We start from the raw sequence: 22825 nt of genomic DNA, 5'->3' as shown, positions 1-22825 counted from the left end.
AAGGGATGTTTTGGGGCTAATTATCTTTTCATTTGCTAATTTAAATACTATGCTAACTCATTCTAAAGCTATATTACCTTCTGTGCAGTTGCATGACATATCATGCACAAAAACTGGGCCATTGAGAGTTTGTGTTCTGTATATATAGGGCCCTGAGTGAATTCTTCAAATAATACAATTTAATATGTACAGTATACTTTGAGAAGGCAATAATGTATAACAGAGGGTGATAGGCTATGTCTGACATCATCAATTGCTTCTGACATGCACAGGCCAACAAAGCATCCAGTTCATTTTAACATTCTTCAAGAGCAACCAACTGCCTTCCCTGTTGTCTTCCACTGGGGAAATGAACTGGCTGTCCCAATCTTGTTAGCAAGCAGAAAGCCTTTCCTTGGCTCTATCCTGCCTGTAAGCAAGAGGAGACAGCAGGTGGCCTCACTCTCTCTTGATCAGGGTAGGCCTTTTAATGCATTGAAGTCCTTCTGAGCAAAAAAGTCACTGCATAGAAATCCAAAAGGACAATAAAGCAAATGATGATTGTCTCCAAGGGCCACAGCAATAAAAATAAATCCCTCGAGTAAAAGTAGTTCCTAAGGTTGTGACATATTGGAATTTCTATTTCTTTGACAGTAGTTTACTGCTGTTGCCCTTGGACCCAGTCAATACTTACACAATCTATTACTGAGTCAGGACAGAGACTATATAACATAAGCTGGTTTCTGTTATAAGCTTGGTTAGGATTCCCTATGCTTTCCTAAAAACTTGCTTTCTTCATAAAATTTTGTACATATAGTCTCTACCAAAGCAGAGTTTGTTTTTGGTAAAGTCTGAAAGGTTAATTGACAAGTTATTTTTAAATACAGTGTAGTTGTCCCAGGATATTAGAGAGAAAAGGTGGGTGAGATAATATCTTTTATTGGACCAACTTCTGGCGGTGATTGATACAATCTTTGGAGTCTGAAGAAGAGCTCTGTGTGGCTCAAAGGTCCAATAAAAGATATTACCTCACCCACCTTGTATCTCTAAGTTAAATCTGAGTTTATCAGACTTTGGAAAAGTGGTGGGTTTTCACTTTCTGAAAGGTGTTATAACATTATTATTAATTATTATTATTATTTTAAAAAAGGATGATAAAATTTCACACTTGTTTTGTTCACTAAGCCTCAAGGAGAACTAACATGTAGTGTAGGGATATTTAGACCAAATTAGGGAGCAAAAGATTTTAGTTATTGAAAAGAATGTTGTGGTCCCCGTATATATTACAGGTTCCACAGAGGCTTCATAAAACGTCACAAGCTGCAAGCTAACTTCAATTTTCATAAAAGAAGGCTAATTCTACATTAGAAAGGGCCCTGACCTTATGAACTCTAAAGGATATAGGCTGAGGTTTCAAAGGGGCTTGAAGGAATTAGGTGCAAATCAATTCCTTAGACCCAATTTCCTTAATGCTTATTACTTTGGATAGTTTCTTTGTGCACTCAGTAGTAAGCATTTGTTTGTGAGACTAGGCCCTTTGCTTGTTACTGAAAGAGTCACAGGTTATTCATGGAGCTGGGAGTAGGACCAGTTATGGTTGTTGGAACTCTTCTCAGGTCTATCATTCAGTCATGTGTCAATATGGAGGTATCCAGTGCCTTTTCTCTTTCCCACTCTACACACACCCAGGGAGCAGGAATGATAATGGCAGCTACAGAAGATCTATACTGTAGCCTGGACACTTCCTGGACCACCCCTTGGGTTTATAAAGGGCAAGGAGCCATGAGGTTGCTGCCTGTCAGACCCCTTGAGGTGGGACTTTCACGGTCTGTGTCCTCAGCAAGTCATGGATAGGCCTATGACTCTGTCACTGATTACGTGATTTTAAGACATGTCCATGAGTTCTTCAGATTCAGCCCTGGGCAGTGGGGCTCAGACTTCAGCTCCAGCTCTGGGCAGCAGGGCTCGGGCTTCAGCGTGATTTATTGTTTATTGCCCTTGTCTCGTCCGTGACTTCTAATAAAAATATCTGTGCCAGAATCATAGCCTTAGTCATGGGTAGTGGAGCACACCCTCATCATAGCAGCTACTGGGTGGCAGCCTGGAGATGGCTGTTGCCTACTGGCTTTGTAGGCCTGGGTTTGAGACTAGCTGGGCCTTTTATTGACAGTTCTGGGACCCTCCCAGAATGAGGGATGGATTCCCAAAGATAAACATCTAATTTTAATCAGTCTTGATAATGTCATAATAGTAGAGGCCTCCTACAACACAAACTAGAGTAGAAAAGTTGGTGCCAAAGTTACCATTATACATTTTATAAACATACTGTTAGAGTGTATCTGTATACCCAGCAAGGCAAACGTAAGTTTTTTGTGGTGAGTGGTTTGGGTGTACAATTTGTAGGTGGAGTGCAGTGAGAAAGAGGGCAGAGTTAAGGTTTGTTTTAAAGACCTAGCTTAAATTTCCTGGGTTTTAGCATTTTTTTTCTTTTATTTGTTTGTTGTTAAAATATACCAGTCTATTGACAGTGCTGTAAAGGTCAATACGTTTCTCTGAGCATGTACATATGTATGTACAAACACTATAGGTCTGATTCTCCACTTCCGTGCACTTCATGTAATCATCTACACCCACACGCAGTGAGTGCAGAGTGGAGTTCTTCGGATTCAGCTTCAGCCCCGGGCAGTGGGGCTCAGGCTTCAGCTCTAATGTTCTACCTCTACACATGAATGGAGAGTTTGGATTTGGTAGCTTTTTACACCCACTTTACACAAGTGCACATGACTGCACAAGGCGCAAGGCACAGGAGAATCAGGCCCTATCTATCTATTCCTTTATACATATACATAAAATATGTACACATTACACAAATGTGCAGGGTGAGGGAGGTGAGGCCCTGTGTTTGTTCCTAAAATGTTACAGATTACTCATGAGAATGGCAGTGGCACCAATTTCTGTTAGGCCCTGGTCCTTGAGGTTAATTACTAATTCCCACCACTCTTCAGGCACCCAGTGCATCTCCTGTTCCTCTGTTCACATTACAAATGATCTGTACATCACATATATATGACCCATTATATCTGATGTAGTCTGACCTATTATCTATTAATAATTTATATAGTGCCCAAAGTGTGCTACGTGCTTTACTATGGATATGGTACTAGTATTCTCTAGCTCTTCAGTAAAATGCCTAGCACACTTTGGGCACTATATAAATTATTAGTAACTAGGTCAGATTCACCATTGTATTCCAGCTGCTTTGCATTGCTCTGACAATATAAAGCAGCTATATACTGGGCTTAAGTGGCTGGTTCAGCTGGGTTTACAGCTGCATTGCCTTGATGGCCTAGCACAAAGCAGTGAACGTGTATGAGTGAATCTTGGCCCAACACCTTCACTGAAGTGGCCCAAATGAAAAGATCCAGTCTTTCAACATATTAATTATGCCATCACCTTTTTCAAAATCAGAATTTGGAAAGACAAATGCAGATTAATGAAGACAGCCAGAGTTCAGGTTAGCCATTTGAATAGTACATCTGTAAATAGTTAAAGTGGGCTGCAGCAATTAAAGACTCATGAATATAGGTCACTAGTTTACTCCCATGTCTAGTTTAATCTGATCTAAAAAAGGAGAATTTTTAAACATTACTATCAGTCATTTTTTCTCAGTGCAAATTTACTGCTAAGCTCTGTATGAAATCAAAATATTATCTGAAAAAGGGATGAAATCCATATCATTAGCAAAACAAACCTCAGAAGAGACAATCTTGTAAATGAGCTGTAGCTTAAAAAACATATTCCTGCCTATTCCTAAAAAAGGACCCTCAGAAGATCAGAGGCCTATTAAAAATGTTCGACATCTGTTGCTGTGTTCTATGAAGGCAAGACAGAGATATATTAATACCATATGTGGAGGAATATGATTCAAAAATCCAGCTTTGCTGGTATTTCCCAAATAGGTTGCCAGGATTCTAGAATAAATAAAATCAAAGATAAATGATTGGGGGGGGGAACCCTCATCCTGAAAAATTAAGAAATCCCTTAATCAAAAAACAAAAAAACAAACCCTGATGATATATATATATATATATATAAAATGTGTTATAAAAAATGGTTGTAGCATGCATGGATGTGAAGTGATATGTAATGTACTGGACTGAGTCAAAAAGGAACATGTGGGGAAAAACCCCATTGAAGTGAAAAAATGTCTTAAAAAGATCAAGTAACATTAAAATACTGTTGTTTGTCTTTGGTATTTGCATTTTGCCCTACTATCTGGTAGGCCCAGCATTCAGAAACCTCAGACTGGAATCTGTTTCTAGGACCAAGAGAGGCAATGGCCCTGATTCTCCAAACACTTATGCTTGTGACTTTACACATGAGTAGTCCTATAAAGCAATGGACTGCTCACATGTCAAAGGCCCAGTTCTGTACGGTGTCTCCTGAGAAATACAGCACAAAAGATGCAGCCAATGGGAGAGGATGGAGGGCGAAACTGGTTTTACAGCACCCAGACTCCAGGCTGCCAAACAAGAGCTGCTCTAAATTGTAGCAGCTCTTCCTGGACTGCCTATGTGCTGCTCTGCAGACTAGAATCTCTGTAGCGCCAAGCATTACAGCTACCCTCCTTTGCAGCTCTGCCCCCTGCATCAACCCTATACTGCTCTTGTGTCAGGAGGATTTTTCTTTTCTAGTTGCTGTGAATTCACACTTGTGTAAATGGGAATAGTATTTGGGACCCTTCTCCTCACCCTCTCTGCACCCATTCTAAACCTTTTCTTGTCAGTTCTGATCACACAACTCTTGATTGTCCAGGACTAAGGATTTGGGGGAAGGTTAGTATGATGAATATTTGGGATAACCCCCCCACACTTCATTCATTCATTTTGTATAAAAATGTGCATGGGGGTTGGGGAGAGAAGTCTTTAAACTTGCCTCCCCATCTTACCCCAAAGCCTCCTGCTGCTAGAGCAGAGCCCAAAATCTCCTCCCTTCCAATAGGGCTGAACAGAGGTCAACAATTCTGTTTGGCAGTAAATTTTTTGGAATGTTTTCACGAAAACAGAATTGTGTCAAAATGTCTGCAAGGTTTCGATCCAGGGAGAGAGTGTGAGTGTGTGTGTTCAGGGCACTGGACCGGGATATGGGAGATGCAGGCTGATTCAGAGAAGTGTTTTTCATGCCAGATCACTGTGCATCAGGCAGCGTAGGACCTTGATCACGGGTCTTTCATATCCCAGGCCGGACCCATAACCACCATCTTCAATCTATAGAGTGCAGGAGTCTCTTTCCCTCTGTCTCTGTCTCTTCTTTCCCTCTCCCCGTGATGTAAACTTAGTTGAAACCAATATATCTCTGTGAAATGTTTCAGCTTTGTCAAAAATGTTCCAACCAGCTCTGCCTTCCAGCCTAGCAATTGGTTTCCATAGCTTTACGCTGTCAACGCTACCTTTGCAAAAGAAAGTGCTAGAAAATTACTTTAAAAAAAAAAGAAAGATGAAATTCTCTCCCATCTCTGCTAACAAGGGGCTTGCAGTAGCCCCCACGAGTCTCCTGCAGATCATCTCTGTGACATCTTACAGGGGATATCTCTTGGAAAATTGTGACTTTGTACTGGCAAAACATGATCACCAGCAAAAAACCTTTTTAATAGACTCCTGGAACCACCCCTCCTTTCCGTTTCCAAGAAACCAATCAAATTGCAAAATCAATTAAACTAATTAAATCTTCACAAGCTTAGACCTTAATTTGGCAAATACCTTTGTTACTGATCTGTTCTGCAAACAAATTTCCAGCTGGACTGTTCAGTCCCTCAGGGTTAAATCTATTAGGGAAAACCTAACTCTTTTGTAAAATATCGTGTAATGAGAATGTTTTTTATTTTCTGTGGTGATTTTCTGAGACATAGCCACGGAAATGCCACTTTGATGAATTATGCAAACATATTATAAAATATATGTATATTTCACATACAACCCTGATTCCCTCCCTTTTGGGCAACCACAGTCACCACAGTACAAGCTATGCACTTCACTCAGCAGCATAGTCAACACTGGAGAGTGTTCATGTCGCTGTATCAGCTGTTAAATTGGGCATAGTGGTGAAATGATCTGTGTTCTCTTTCTCAGCCAAAGAGAACATCATCTCTGTGACAATCATAGGGCCTGATCCTGCAAATAACTGGGGGCTGATTCTAGCCCCCATCTGGGGGCATATAAGCACCACAAATGACCCTCAAAGGGCAACTTACAGTCATGTAACTCTGGATTTATATGGATGTAACCGAGAGCACAGTATGGCCCTGTGTCTTCAAAGTGTCATTACATAAAGAGCTCTGCTGAATTTTTAAGAACCTGGGGCAAAATTCTGCTCTCTTACACATAACCAATGCTACTGAAGAGCTGGTGACTTCAGTGGATGTTTCATAGCTGTAGCTGCAAGCAGAATTTGGCCAGCTACATGAAACAATGGATGACTTTATACTGGGGAATCTTTCTTAAAAGAAATATTTTAAAACAAAAATCAAAATGGCTATTTTGATTTTTAATTATAGAAGCCGGATAATGACCTGAGCCATAATTCTCTAATAGTGCAGCGTGTAATTGCAGATAAGCTCTCTCAAGCTTCAGAGCTTGATTATTCAGAGAAAATTCACATATTTTGTTTTATTCTGAATATATAAGTCTTCAGTGAATTCTCAGCCTCCCAGTTAGAAGTGGAAGTGCCCTTTATATGACCCTCTCCATTAGAACAGCTTTCATTTGTGGTATGGTCAAACATATGGTTTTCTGCCTTTTGGAGACAATATGGAAAACCAAACTTTCTCCAGTCATATTTTATTTTAATTTTTCATGTTGGGAGAGGTGGAAATCTCAGAGGCAGTCTCCATATGAATTTATGAGGCTGCCTATATTTCTTCTTTGTGGAACCCAAAGTATCTGAAGTGACTTCCTTTATAAATCATCAAAAATGAAAAGGGTGGACAGAATTAATGGTTTAAATGCAAAGGACAAAAAATGAAAAACTAAATAATGTCTATTGTTATTTCATAGGAAGAATTTTACTGTTAGTGCCTTCTGGACTTCAGAATGGAAAATCTTGGGAACTGGAAGCAGAATTTCACATCCATCCACTGTCAGTGCTTTGGAATATTGTGTGCTTCTGCTGAGTTTGTTTTGTGTGTGTAACCCTTCTGCCCATTTAGTTGGCAGCAACAAGGGCCGGGTTCTGTATCTAGGGGTTCCGTTTCAATAACACAATGCAAAACCGGCTCGAGCCCCCACCCAGTGACCTGGGACAATTACATACCACCCCCCTGGGTACCTCTAAGAGGCAATACTTCCCCTCTCGCAAGCACGGAGTCTGAGTGTAGCAGAAAATGTTTAATAACATGAGGTAAACGACATCAGCATAAAATTGGAAAAACACCACAAACAGGATTCATAACACAAACCATGAGCAAAACCCACCCCAGCAAATTGAGCTGTGTCCTTCCCCTTTGGTTCTTGAATCCAGCAACCCAAAAATCACCCAGAGTCCCCAAAGTCCAACACCCCCAAAGTCTCTTGGGTCCAGCAACCACCCAAAGTCCCAAAAGTCCAACAACCCCCAAAGTCTCTGTCCCTGATCCGTGCAGCCCCAGAGTAAAAGGGGGGGCACGCAGGGTGTTAAGGGGCACCTTACGTGATCCGAGGCTGGCCAGCCGTCTGTTTCTCCGTGGGGGTTCCGCCGCAGCCTTTACCACGAGCCAGTCCACTTTCCTGCCATCCCACGAACTGCTCCGCTCTACAAGCTGCTCCGCTCCACTCCGCTCACCGACCTGTGAGCCGTTCCAGCCATCCCCGCAAACAGCTCCGCTCGCCGTTCCTTGGGCCACTCCAACCCGCCCCGCAAGTCTCCACGCCGCTCGCTGCTCCTCCAGTCGTCCCCACAAATTGCTCCGTCAGCTGCTGAGCAATATAGCTTCAGGCTTCCCCACTAGTTAACACAGCACTCAGTGATCTCAGCTCTTAATAACATCAGCTCTTTTGTGATTTCAGCTCTTAGCAATTTCAGCTCATAGTATAGTAGGGGAGCCCCAGTGCTGGTGCACCATTGGCCCAAAGTGAATTCAGCTCAGCAGCCTGTAACTAGACTCCTACGGGAATCAAAGTTAGCTCTGACATTCAACAGTGGAGAGAGGAGGCAGTGTAATTGGTGTTTCAAACCCTCAGAGGGGGCCCCTACCATCAGGTACAAATACCTGTCCCCATCCTCTCTCAATTCACTGGGTTTTGTAACCCATGCCCCTTGTCAAGCAAGTGCTACTTAGGTAATGGTGAAGGACTCACTCAGTCCTTCTGTCATACAACAGTTCCACTGGCCTTGATTCACAGAATCAGGGTAACAAAACTTTATTCTTCCTGCCCCAATAATAGAGCAACTGGGGATCCCACACCAGCCAAAGTAACCACTTTCAGTTGCTGTGTTTCATGCCAGGCGAGTGGGTGTGCCTATGCAAACAGGATCAGCCCCTGGAGTTCTTTTCCACACTCGCCATAATTCACCACAAGATGTCAGGGTAGAGCTCATCCTGACTCTGCTTACATCTGTAAATCTTCTCAGTCCTCAGTTTTCTCTGAGGATATCACTACCTGTCTAATATTAAAGTCTAAAAAACTCATCAGGAGATCAGGAGATTTAGAATCAAAATAGGGCAAGTGAACAGGAAGTCATTTAATAGATGCAAATCATTTAAATGCATATCTTAAGTGTTCAGTCATCAAGGACCACTCTGAGTCCTATTATAACAATTCATTTTATAATCTATGGATAACACACCAGTATGAAGAAATTGCCATCTTCTCACATTCATTGTAAAACACAATAGGACCAAATTGTGGCAGCCTCTTCTCAAGCTTTGCTGACATGAGGGATGAGAGTACACAGGGAATCCCCTTCCTCCCCTCCCAGCACCCTCACCCACAGGGAGCAGCCATAATACAACTGCTTGTTCTGTCTGAATAAACAAAGGTTGCTACCATGCCCAAAAGAAGACACACGGTGGGATAAAGTCATTGTTATGGCTCTCTGTGACTGTAAGAGCATCCCTATGCCAGAAGACAAGGGGCTTCCTGGTAAGCGGCAGTGAATTTCAACGGGCTTGACCAGTTCCAAGTACCCCAACTCTTTTTTGTTATAATCTGTATCTAAAAGGTGTCATGTGATGTGTCATTGGAAAACTAATAACTCTCAGATCATTAATATTCCCGTGCGACGTATGTACAATCAACCCAGAAAAGTTTATGCAGATGTGCTGGAATTATAACTAAAATGTGTTTAAACCAGACATGTCAGGGGGAGTTGGTAAATAGGAAAGAGAACACTTCAAACCATGTGTGTCCAAATTCCATGAGCTATTCATTTGTATTTGAGGTTGCAGGAAGAGATTATCTGCATTGTAAAAGTCATCAGCGGGAAAGAAGACAGCATAGAGTCTACACCAGGCAGCATGGTGTCCTGACCCAGCAGGGAAAAGGAACTTTATCTGAAGAGGCACTCCAGAAGAACACATTTCAAAGGTTTACTGGACTATAAAGAGAGGGGGAGTGAACCCTTAAATTATATTTCACCTGAGGAGACAAGGAAAACCACCTCCCTGGACTCTGTGGGGATCCTGGCTAAAAGCTAGTCAGCCATCATGGGAAAAGGAAGACTGATGAGGAAACTACCTTGAACAAAGACTGTAGCTTGTTAAATTAGGGTCTTAACCTAACTTATTCCATTAGAAAGCGTATTTTTACTTTTGTTTGTTTGTAACCTTTTCTATCTTTATTCCTTATACTTAAACTCATTTAAAACCTACCTCTTTTTGATTAAAGAAACTTGTTTCACTTTTTAACTAAATCAATTCAGTGCATTGACTGAAAGGAGGGGTTTGTTAACCCCATTGAGCAACCTTTAAAAAGAGCAACAAACTTAATAACTTCTGTAAGTGATCCAGGAGAGGGCTGGACACTACAGACTGGAGAAATTCAAAACTGGGAGGGTGTTGGGGTCACCCTGCAAAGAGTAACTGGGTGGTGGAAGCTGGGATGTGACCTGCATGCTTGTATGCTGGCGGCTGGTGTCCAGGCTGTGAGCCACAGCAGCATAGCACTGAAGATACCCAGCATTTCAGGTCAGTCAGTGACTGAGGAAAGTGTACTCCTTTTCTCCTGTAGCAAGTTTTGCTTTGGCCCTCTCTCTCTCTCACCCCCTAGAGGAATTATGCCTTCTGCAGGGTGCTACAATTTCCTCACTGGTCGGTGCTCCCCTAATCTTTCACAGCCATAATTTATGCATTAGACTCAAGCAGACATTCATAGATTCCAAGGCCAGACAGGACCATTGTGCTCAGTAAATCTTGCCTCCGGTATAATACAGGCCATAGAATTTCCCCAAAATAATTCCTAAATAAAGGTACATAGAGCTCACTAAAATATAGAGTCATATACAGTGCCATCTATTTTATTAAAATCCCAAAATGTTATCTAATAGGTAGCACAACTCTTTCATTAAAATATCTGTTTCTGAAAGGAATGAGCACTGGAATTAAAGAAAACATCAGCTCCCTGCTTTAATCACAGTGTATACTTACATGGAATGTCTTTAGATTAGCAGTAGCCTAACACAAATGTATATAGCAGGAGTCCTCTGCTAACAATTTCACAGTAGTGACCAACAGATTGAATTAAATAGCTTTCCAGTTCAGCAAAATGCAAGCCTTGCTATTCTGCTGGATTGAAGTAGCAGTTGGTATCATCCTGTTCCTACATATATGAATGTCTCCAACACAGATGGTAGGTCACATTTTCCCCACAATTAAGTAGCTGCAGCAGCACCTAATTTCCCTCTGAGGAGGGCAACCACTATTGCCTAATCCCTGTTCGCCGGGATAGTTATCCTCTTTCTTGACACAACTCGGATGTGACAACTCATTTGCCTCAGCCTCATTCATTCTCCCACAGCAAAAGGCTAGTATTCAAGTCACAGACCTCGAAGCTAAGAGTTGGCTTCTGTGAATGATCTATAGATGGTTTTGAGTTCCTGCCAAAGATAATACATCTCCTCAGAGAAGAAGAAAAAAAAAGGACCAATAAAAGAATGAGCTTTATGGGAAGAGGAGCCTCTTTTCCCATAAATGATGAATCAATCCATTATATTTGTGATAATCAATGCCATGGATCCTCTTCATGTCAAGGTAAAAAAAAACTTGGTGAAGAGGCAAATCATTATTAATTCATTCATTTCAATAACATTAATCACGGTGAGCTAATGTGATATTAATGTGGCTATAATATGTACTTCCATAGGAATTTCACTGTAATATAGGAATTAACTAATGTACCATGGTTTTAAAGAGTGACTAAGTTGATAAATAACACTGAAAGCTTTTTAAATAGGGCTAGGCATGAATCTACTTACTTGCTACCTTCTGGTGGTGGGGAGGATCCCACCTCCACCCCCACATTTGCAGGTATGCTAAACTGCTGCTTTGTTTCCTGTGAATTATTGCCTCTAGCAACAGCCAGTCAGCCTTTTCAACATTGCAGTATTATTCCAGGAAATATTGATGTGGGAGATTAGTACTTCTGGGAATGGAATTAAAGTTGTGATGATGCTTGCCATTGTCTGGGAGTCAAATGCACACTCAGGCTTCTGACCAGCCTTGTCCTCAGAGTGATCGGACTGTTCCACAGATGTATTTCCCAGGATGAATTTCAGTAATGACTTCTGCTATTCTTTTATGCTTACTGTGTACCATGCATGCTATTGTCTGATCTGATCTGTCTGTATCTCGACTACATCGAAGACCCCTTGGGACAGGGGGAGTGTTTGTTTGCAAGGGGACAAGCACTTGTAACTTTTCTTTTTAAGTAGCTTCTTTTCCTGGCCACTGCAATTAACAGTGGTTAAACAGAAGCTGGACTACTTTCAGTATTGAGTTTCTCTTAAAGAAAAGGGTGGAGGGAAAACCACACTGGGCATTGAGTCCTAATTTAGCTTCCTCCCCTCCAAAAAAAAAGAAATATGATATTGAAAGAGACCCAGCCTACAGGGAAGTACTTTTGAACGTGGATAGTTTGGAGCACAATTGAAAGAAAAAAATTCCTGCTACACGGGCTGTTGACTAACTGAGAGGTGTGGATTGGGGAGCTGTACTACACCATTGCACAAAGGCATTCTGTTTGTGGAGGAATAAGATGAGTAGAATGATCCTCGCTGCACTGTTGGGATAAGGTAGTGCAGCCCCCTAATCTGATCTAACACAGTGCTTGGGGACAGACCCTGAACAGAGAGCAATTTGATCAGGGAGAGTGCAAGGTGAGCTTTAATCCACCTTTGCACACATACCACTGATATGCATCTTTGTAGCTTAGTTGCACCCATGGGTCTGGCCTATTATTTTCTATTACATTCAATTGAATGATCCAAAATATCAATAGAAAAAATGGTCATTTGCTACTAAAGTCTATTGGGCTTTGTCATTAAAGAATTAATGTATCTTATTACACAATTTATTCATCCTTCATACTTACAATAAATAATTATGCTACAAATTTTTCTAGCAAGAGGTATTATTAGCTGAGAATTTTCGGTTATGGCTTATCTAAAGTGTCATTATTTTGGTGTGATGATGTTAATAAATTTTGATTTGCTGGAGATTTCTGCGATCCCAGAAATTGCACTCTTAGAAATTAATTTGTTTCCATGGGTTTGCTAAGGAGCTCAGATTTATTTCATACCAGGCAAGTTAATTTTGTTTCCAACAAACAATATTTAAATTTTCAGTGAATGTAGAAATTACCAATATAACAATGCTGCCAATAATTTGACAAGACGTCTCCACAAAATGTCTCTTTAGTTCCAATCCTGCAATTAGGTCCACATGGGTGGAGCATTCCACATACATGGAGCCCCATTGATAAACCATTTCTTTGAGGGCGTAAGGTCTTCCAAACAGTAAGTTAGGGAAATGAGGAGCCTATTTGTTTGTTTTAAACTTTAAACAGAATTACTCTCCCAACAAATGGATATCAAATGCATTTGATGGACGTGTTTATACTTTGTTCCTGAAATATACTGTGTACAAAAATAGTGCATTTCAAGGTGGGTAATTTGAAGAGGGGCCGATGACCTTGTATGGAAACTTCTGGGAATCCTTCCTGGAATCCTTTTTGAAATTGTCTGCCCTTTTCTGCAATATAGTTAATTCCAAAGACAATACATTTATTCCTGAGAAGTATTTTTCTGAGCCCCAGAATATTTTGACAAATTTCCATGTAAAATATTTTCCACTCTCCAGATGTTTTTAAAATAATAGAAAAGCAAGAAGTATCCAATAGAAATTCAAATAGAAAAGCAAGAAGTATTCAAAAATGTGTTGTGGTTGCTAATTCTGAAGAAACATCAGTTGTATGAAACTCACCTGGACAAGAAGAATGAATTCTAGATTTGCAGCCTAGACACGCTAACTTTGGGCTCAATCCTGTAAACACTAGTCGGTGTAGTGCTCACTATCGTGAACAGTCCCATTTAAGTCAATTTAAGTAGTCACGGTAGTAAGTAATAAACCAGTAAGTGTTAACGGGACTGCCTTTTCCATTCCTCATTTCCCTATCTGTAAAATGGGGATAACAATATTTTCTTCCTTCCATCTTTTGTCTGTCTATTTAGGTTGGCATCTGTTCTGGGAAGAGGTTGTCACTTATGTGTTTGTGTACAGTGCCTAGCACACTGGGGCCTGGATCTTGCTTAGAGTCTCTAGATACTATGATACTACAGATAATTACTAATAATAAACTAAGGATTTTTCCAAGGAATAGAGGTTGTGACAAAGAAAACATCTCGAGCATCAGTTACAACTTCAGGCAAAGTTCACAGGATAATTTACAACACCAAAGAAAGCCCTCAATGCTCTCCCATATCAGAGAGGGAATGTTTCTTCTGAAAAGAGAAGGAATCTTAAGGATTTTCATGAATAATTTTCAGTACTAGATGAGGAGAGGGTCCTGTCTGAAAAATCAGTGTCAGATTTCTCCTTCCTTTCAGCTTTCTAAACGTTTTACAACCCCTGAAGAAGTTACATCCTTCTAAAAGGAGTAACACTGATGTAAAGGAAAATGCCACACTGGGGTGTGGTAATGTTTGGATTTACCTTTGAAGTGTAACTTTAACTGCTGTGAATATTGTTTTTATGTGTGTGAGAATCATTTTACATTTTTTTTTAAATGTATTCTACTCCATATACCCCCAGAACTGAAAACAAAACAAAACAAAACAAAAAAACCTCTACTGACTGTTGAATTTCAAGAACCAGAGGAAATATTTTGTGTTTGAAAATGTCTCTTAGGGATTATGTACATGGAGACTGAGTGTACAGAAAGCCAGGGTGTAAATTTACAGCACACCAACCTGCCACATACTAAATGGCTGTGCTGCCATGCACTAAAACTTCTATAGCACACTTTGACCCTGTATAGTAGCAGGGTCCACACAGCCACTTACTGTGTGGCATGCTGATGCACTGTCAATTCACACCCTGGCTTGCCACACATTAAATCTATGTGTAGACAAGACTTTATATACAGCTTAGGTTATTTAAATTGACAGGATTATGTTTAAGATATTCATAATAATATTACTTTTATTTCATTTACTAGATTACTCCATCTGCCACTGTTTTTTATAGTCACAACAGCCCCCTATCCCCAAAAATAATAAAAAGAATGAACTGCTATATTGTTCATTTGCCTCAACTGTTGTAAGCTGGAGTCTCATAACAATAACCATGAGTTTCAGTCAGTTCCTAACACAATGGCTGAAATACAAGAAAGAAGCTGAAGACTAAACTGAACTTCAGTAACTGGCATTCTAATAATAAATCACAGACATTCTTCTATCTTAACTATGCTTTGAATTTTCTTAGCAAATGGATTGGGAATTTACTATATATTATATTTTATTTTATATTCTATTTAAGAAACCAGGAAAAAATGTAGCATTCTGAAAAGCACTCAGTAAACCTACAGGTCTCTTGATGATACCCAGAAACATGTTTTTGTTTGTTTTTTAGAAATGGAAAAATAATTATAAAACATATTGTGCTAATAAATCAAAAAAGGCGCTTGAAATAATCTCATAAAATGTTATGGCTTAAATTATGCCCTTCATCAGTATTCTTTGTTTAACATTTTATGTTTATTGATAAATGAAGATGCATTTAAATAATTCAAACAAAACATTAGCTGCAAGCAAAGAATTAATAATTGATACGACTGGAAGGGCTTTTTTTCACTTGGGAAATAGATAATATTAGCTTAATGTGGGGCTGTAGGAACAGAGGAAATGTAATGGATCTGCCTGCTTTAAACTGATGATAGTTATTGTGGTCTAAAAGTTGCTACAAAGGCAAAAGCAGGACAGCTCTGTAACTGCAATAGATTTCACTCACAGGAGTTGACAGTGCAAATTGTGGTTTGATATGCCAGATTTATACGTGGGAAGAGATCTAATGAACTTGACATATACTAAAGGGAAAATATAAATGCTATTAAACTGAAATCTGAGAATTTTTAAAAGACAAAAACACCAGGATTATTGTGTTGTAACAGATTTGGAGATTTTTTCTCTGTCTCCTATTTTATGGATTCCTCCATCAATAGCTGCTCTGTGAGCCAAAGAAGCACCACTAAGAATACAGTAACACAGAAGCCAGTGCATTCTTTAGGCTCCTCAGAGGAAGTACATTTAGTCTAGAAACACTCATTGTAAGGTTTTATTTAGATTTTGCCTGTAAAGGAGCCAAATGGCTCCTTTACATTTGCTGCACTTTTGGACATACCAACCTCTCATTTGGTGATCTAGAGGAGGATCTCCTTCAAGACTGCTTGCAAGAGAGAGACTGTTACTGGTGAACATAGCATTTCTGGTGTTTTTGCTTGGGGCCAAATACAAATACAAAAATCACAGCCATCCATGACTTTGCAATTCCCATATCCACTCAATTTTGAAGACACTAAGTGCATAGCATTTTGCAACAAAGTCCTTTTTAAATTACATGTACATTATTGAATAATAGTGTTAATGGCTCTGCATGCCAATTTTTCACAGTATCTCAATCCAGCCTCTGATGTAGGGCAGCTATGATTTTCTCAGCCTCAAACTCTGATTTGAAAATGCAAACAGGATTGAGCATGTCAATCAATTAGTTTGGCATCTAGGGCCTGATTCCAATTTAATTTACAGTGGTGTAAATCTGTAGTAACTGCACTCAAGATAATGGATTAAGATTAGAATCAGGTCTTTTACCACCTGGTTTGACTCATAAACAAATTTACATTGTCAGAGCAGTGTTGGACAGTCACAAACAGAACGTCCAAAATTAGAGGCTGCTTTTGGAAACTGGTTGACATTTTGAATGAGTTTTTTAATTTGAATTCAAGAAATCATAAATACGTCATATGGGGGAGATGGACAACTTGCATCTATGCAACCTTGATTATTGGGAATTACAGCAGTAGAGAAGAGAGGGGACGTAGAATTAAAAAGCCAAAATTGTTTGTATCAGTTGTAATTCACATTGTAACCATAATGGTTACTATATAGCGAACCTCTGCTCTAGTCAAGTTGTTATGAAAGCAATTTATGAGTGGGTTTCATTGACTATTAGGCTGATTCATAACCAGGAAACCTGCCTTCTATTCCTGTTTCTGATGTTGATGTGACATGTTACCTTGGGCAAGTAATTTAACTTCTCTATGCTTCAGTATCTTCCTCTGTAAAATGGGAATAAGAAGACTTACCCTTCTTTCCAATGTGCTTTGAGATCTACAGATAAAGAAATGCTATAATACTATTTTATCAACAATCTGTGAATTTTCATTCTGACTAAGGGCTGATTTGTTTGCCCTTGATGGCTTAATTCAAAGCATAGTGAGGCCAACAGTGGGCCTTTCAATTGACTTCAGTGGCTTTCAAGACACTAATAAAGTTCATGTTTTTCATCTGCATTTTTGTGGATGTTTGCTGATATTTGCTTTTGGTTTTGAACCTCTGTTTTAAATATGGGGTGATTTACTTATTCACTTAAAACAAACCAGATGATTAAAAAGCCTTTCTGTGCACACCAGCACAGAAGAGTAAAAGTGTTTAACGTTCAGAAGTTGAAGTGGAAAAAGCCAAGTTCGCTTATCACTTCATTTGGAGTGAGTCACCTAGGCCTCTTCATAGTGAAGTGAGACTATGGACCTGATTCTCCATGCCTAGCCCTTCATGTAGTCACTGGGGTAAAGTGGATGTAACATGCTACCAAATCTGAACAGTTGTGATTTTCCACCTACTTTACATAAGTGTAAATGACTACAGAAGGGGTAAGGCAGTGAAGAATCAAGCTGTGTATCTCCATGGGTGTTGAGTTCATACCTGAGCATCTCCCTGAGTAGGTTGCTTTTGCTATGACAGACAGATGGTAAGCATGCACAAAGTTGGTTTCAAAAACATTAATGGAAGAAAGCAGCTTTGTTTTCCAGCCATTGCAACACTCGACATGACATTTAGATAGACTTGCCTGCGTAGACAGCAGGCACATATGTCTGCTATTTTGTTTTAAAATATATGTACTGCTTTTAATTACACCATTACAGCTGTTCACTAAATGACGCCTCTAGACAGAAGCACTACAATGAAAAAAGAGTATCAACAGAGGGACAGTATGTGCATGATACTCCTAAGTTGCCAAGAAATGCAGATATAACATATGGTCACTTTGTAAAGGTGAGTTGAACAAAAACAAGCAACTACCTGAGCCAATTTTTGTCATTTTGAATTCTCCTGATCAAAATGCAATTTAGTTTGATTTGACTCTTGTTAATTTGAATTATATTTTTTATTAAAATATGAAACAGTCTGCTTTACAACTGGGAAAACTATTTAAAAAAATAAATGATTGGAATGACACATTGCCAATTTTTTTTCACTTGTCTGGAGTGATCTTTTAAAAATTAATGTATAATTTTGCAACAGCAGAAGAATCGAACACTATTAACAGCTAGTTTGTGTGGACAGAGGAAGTTATAAGTTATACTAAAGATCCGACTGTTGATGTGTCTATGCATGATTTCCCTTGATTTATCTCTTTATTGATCAGTCTTGGAAGGGCCTCTGCACATGGGATTGCATAAGGGAGCATTAACATAGCCCCTAACCTTCTTTGTTAGTCCTTCTGGACATTACCCGGAAAAGGGCAGGATTTGGAGAAAGAGTGACAGGATAGAGGAGCATTGGAAGAGTAGTAGTAGTATTATTGTTTATTATTATTATTATTTATTAGCAAATGCACAAATTGTACAGTAAAGATAGCAAAAAGTTCAAAATACAAAGTAGGGAGATAAAACACAGATGTATAAGTGAAAAAAAATGTTTAAAGGGTTTAAATAGGCATCACATAAGGTTTTTGCCATTCAGTAACCTCGGGGTCAGCATTGTGATGTCTGGAAAGTCCTCCTAGTAGACAAGCATGCGATGAGCAGCAATACAGTAGGTATGTGGCATCCTCAACCAAACCATAGCTACACAGAGGGCTGTTTCTGAGTCCTCAGGTATGGTCATTTACTGTATACCTCACCATCCCACATCTCAAATAGTTGAGCTTGCACAAAAGAAAGTGTGGCAGCTCAAAGCCAGGCAGTCTCATATCAGGCTGAGTGATGAGGACGGAGTTTCTTACTGAGGGAGCAGCTGATTCCCATTCTGTTCACCATCTGCCATAGAGATGGTCAGCAGAATAGTTCAGATTGGTTTTCTGTTAGGGAGTGGGTGGCAAGGCACTTCCAATATGTATCTTGGATTTTGTCAAGGAGGTTCTTTGTTGCAATACAACTCGTGATGTCTGCAGGCAGGATATTGGAAAGGATTGGTAGCCACTCCACTCGGTGTTTGTTAGTTTCATTGCCCCTCTTATTATTCTGATCATTTGATTCAGTTGTACATCAAGTTGCTTTGTGTGGGGAGAGTTTAACTACACAGGAGCACAATATTCTCCAACTGAGAAGCAGAAAGCGCGCAGAGAGCTAGCATTGAGCTGTACAATGTTTGCTCATTTGCTCCCTAAGTTGAGCCCACAAGTTTATTTAGAAAACCATTTCTGCTCTTAATCTTCTGATCTACCTTGGAGAGGTTGTCCTTGTAGGTAAGTGTGTGAGCTAGAATTACTTCTAGATATACTGGCTTTTGGTCAACAGAGTTGTTCTCCATTCAAGAACATGTTGCGCTCTCTTGACACATTGGTGTGGTTGAGATATCTTTGACATACTAGGCTTAAGTCTCCACTTCTTGCAATAGCCACCATTGACTGCCATGTTCTCCTCAACCTTTTTGAAGTTTCTATCTCTTGAAACTAGGCAGATGTCATCTGCATACTTGAATGTCCCTGAAATTGTTGGAGGCCGATCATTTGTAAATATGTTGGGAATGCATTCTTCTGGGTCTTCTATGTGCTCAGTTTATTGCCTAACATTGCTTGAAATTGTCTGTTTCAAAGCATCATTTCTGTAGCCATAACTATGCATCAAAGTAACATCACTGACATCTTGACAAGCAGGCCAGTGTGTCATATAGTACCATATGCTGCTGTCAAGTCAAGAAACACAGTCCCCGTCTTTTCTTTCTGTTGGAGACCATTTTCTAGATAGGTGGTAAAGGGAAGAATTTGGTCATGAATGTCCCAGATCTGAGGCCTGCCTGGTCATCACTAAGAGCCTGCTCTACAGTGCATATAATCCTCTGCAGAATTAGTTGCTCCTGAAGTTTGTAAGAACAGCTCAGAAGTGATATTGCATGATAGCTAGCCGGAAGGGATTGATCTTTTCCTGGTTTTTGTACAACTATCATCCATATCTTAGGCACCTTGCTCTCATGGATGACATGGGATATGAACATTGACAGCCATTTTATACTCTTCTTACCAAGATGTAGCAGCATTTCAGTGGAGACAGGCTGGAATCTTCCTCAATATGAGGTAGGGCCAGTCTGTATCTGCACCATTCCCTCTTTACTGAGTCCTCAAAGGGCCTGTCCCTGTTAAATTTTGCCATTTAATTAGGTGTGTTGTGATGCAGTTCAGGGACACTTTACACTGACGTGTGGGTGGTGGTTTCTGTGCTGCTCCAAATTCCTGAGTGACGACTCTTTCTTTCTAGATCTTGTCATGTCCCTATTTGATGTAACTTTTCCCCAACATTCCCTGCAATAGGCATTGAGGCTGTCAATTAGGCAGTTTGCAATTTCTGAGTCACCTAACCCTAATCCAGGTCAGACGTTAGGCAGACCCTCTGTGGTAATACGGTGTGGCACAAGCTGCATTCCTTAGGCTACAAACTAGAGAATCAACCTGTGTGTTTGGTCAACACCCTCAATAAAAAGTCGCCTCTGTGTTCCCTCCATCTGAGTTCTGGCTCTTCTCAGTTCCAGTGACTAAGAAGGCTTACTGAACAATGTGTAAAACACTGAAGATATGAAATAAGGAATTAATCATAGAGCCTGATTCTCCTCTCAAACTTTTTTAATACGTTTATAATACAACTTACTTCAACTGCGTTATTCCTAATTTACCCTGGAAGTAGTGGGAGAGCAACCAGTTCCATAGTAACATTAAAGAGATAGAAAAGACCTAATAAGTCATATAGCTCAGCTCCATGTCATTGCAGGACCAAGAATTCATAACTTTTGATCAAAGAAAACTGGAAGGCAAATCCTCTTTCATGAAAAATAATTACCAGTGCAGCTCTGATCTCCGTTTCTGGTGCAGCATGATGAAAGCTGGGAAATATGGCAGAGGAGAGAAAAGAATGCCAGACCATATGACCTCAGAGCAGCTGTCTATATCATAGAAACAGTGCTGAGCCAGAGGTTGCTCCACCAGCTTTAGTTGTTTGAGGCTCCAAATCAAGTATCACTGTAAACCTTCAGGCCATGATGGCGGCTGTTATAAAGCCTCTTGGTCAGAACAAATGTCAAGTTTGTTAACATTGCTTCTGGGTCAATAGGACAGAGCAGTGAGTGGGGCTGTGAGAAAAGATCAGCAACTTCCTAATTAGGTCAACATTCTGCCATCCCACGGTACCTTTTGGTTCAGGACAAATGTTTAGGGGAATATCAAACACAATCTTGAGTGCATTAATCCTTCAATTGATTAGGTAGTCTATGTGCTCAGCCAATTCTTCAGGTGATAAAATGCACATCCTATTGACTATCTGAGTTCTTAACTTTTAGCAGTAGTCTTCAGATCAATCCATCATTTTTCATATCTGTAATTTGAACCCGTTAACATCTGCAGTGGTGAATTTATTATACTTGCATTGCATGACTACCAGAAGTGGAAGCTCACATTACCTCATGATAATGCCATTGGGCCACATCTTCCAAGCGACCCACCCACAGCACTCCCATTGAAATCAATCTGAATCTTGAAGTGAGTGGGGTTCCAGAGTCAGCCCTTTCCCCTTACATAACAGGGAATATAGATCCTATAACTTAACACCATACATTGATCCTCTTTTGATCAAGTGAAAGAGATTATGCAGAAGCATAAAATCACAATGAAGGAAGGAAGGTGATAGTCTCTTTCTTCATATGGCTTTGATGAGACAGCTCTTTGCTTATTAGATTCAGTTATAGGCACCTTAGCACTCCAAAATACTGATAAGGGAGAGAGTACAGAGTAAAATAACTAAAATGATTTTGTATCAGAGGGGTTGCCATGTTAGACTGGATATGTAAAAAGCAAAAAAGAGTCCTGTGGCACCTTATAGACTAACAGACGTATTGGAGCATAAGTTTTCGTGGGTGAATACCCACTTCGTCAGACGCATGCCCACGAAAGCTTATGCTCCAATACGTCTGTTAGTCTATAAGGTGCCACAGGACTCTTTGTCGCTTTTTATAAAATGATTTTGAGGACTCAGACCCTGATTAAAGAAAAAACCAAGGAGGTTAATATACACACAGTAGCTTGACTAATCAATGACAAAGTGACAACATGATAGTTGTCCATACATTTTTGAAGTTGTAAAGGATAGAAAACAATTATTTATAGTAATACAAGGGACTATAACCAGAAATAAAGGGATGAAATTCAGAAGGAGCAAATTTAGGCTGAATATCAGGAAAACATCTCGGCATTGAGATCAAATATGCAGTGGAATAGTCTCCCAAGGGAAGTGGTGAAAGCTTGAGAAACTTTAGAACCATATGAACAGAGCACTAGTAGATTTGCTGCACTAACAGGGGGAAGGCCTTATTTCATCTCTAGTTTCTGGTCTTCTCTGTTATACTAAATCCACTAGGCCTCTCAGTTAATGGGTGATATGCACTCCAATGTTATTATGAGGCTTTGTGGTAGCTCTGGACAGTACAATTCTAGATGCTTTTGAGGAAACCCTTTTTAATGATCTTTTATCTTGGTCTTTGTGCAGCCTCTAGCTACAAGGAGTTGGTTATAGTAACTTTTGACCAAGAAAAGCTAAGGTGGCTCATGGACAATTTGGTTTTCATAGTCTATCTTCAAGTGACAAAAGAAAGAGAGAGAGAGAGAGACAGGGCTGGCTCAAAGTAGAGGTGTTTGGAAAGTTTCCACCAAAACTTATTTTCCGTTGGAAAGCGCCAACGTAAATGCAAGTGAAACATGTAAGTGAAATGTTTTACAGAAATATGACAGTTTTAGCAAAAGTTCATTTTGAAATAATTTTTTAAAAAATATTTCACAAAAGGTCAAAACAGTCCATTTTAACCTTTTTGGAACTGAATGTTTCAATATTCTGTTTTGAAA

The sequence above is a fragment of the Terrapene carolina genome, unplaced genomic scaffold (assembly GCF_002925995.2).
Source record: "Terrapene carolina triunguis isolate 2854851 unplaced genomic scaffold, T_m_triunguis-2.0 Scaffold96, whole genome shotgun sequence".
NCBI lineage: Eukaryota > Metazoa > Chordata > Testudines > Emydidae > Terrapene > Terrapene triunguis.
The sequence above is the reverse complement of the archived record's forward strand: the minus strand, read 5'-3'. Positions refer to the sequence as shown.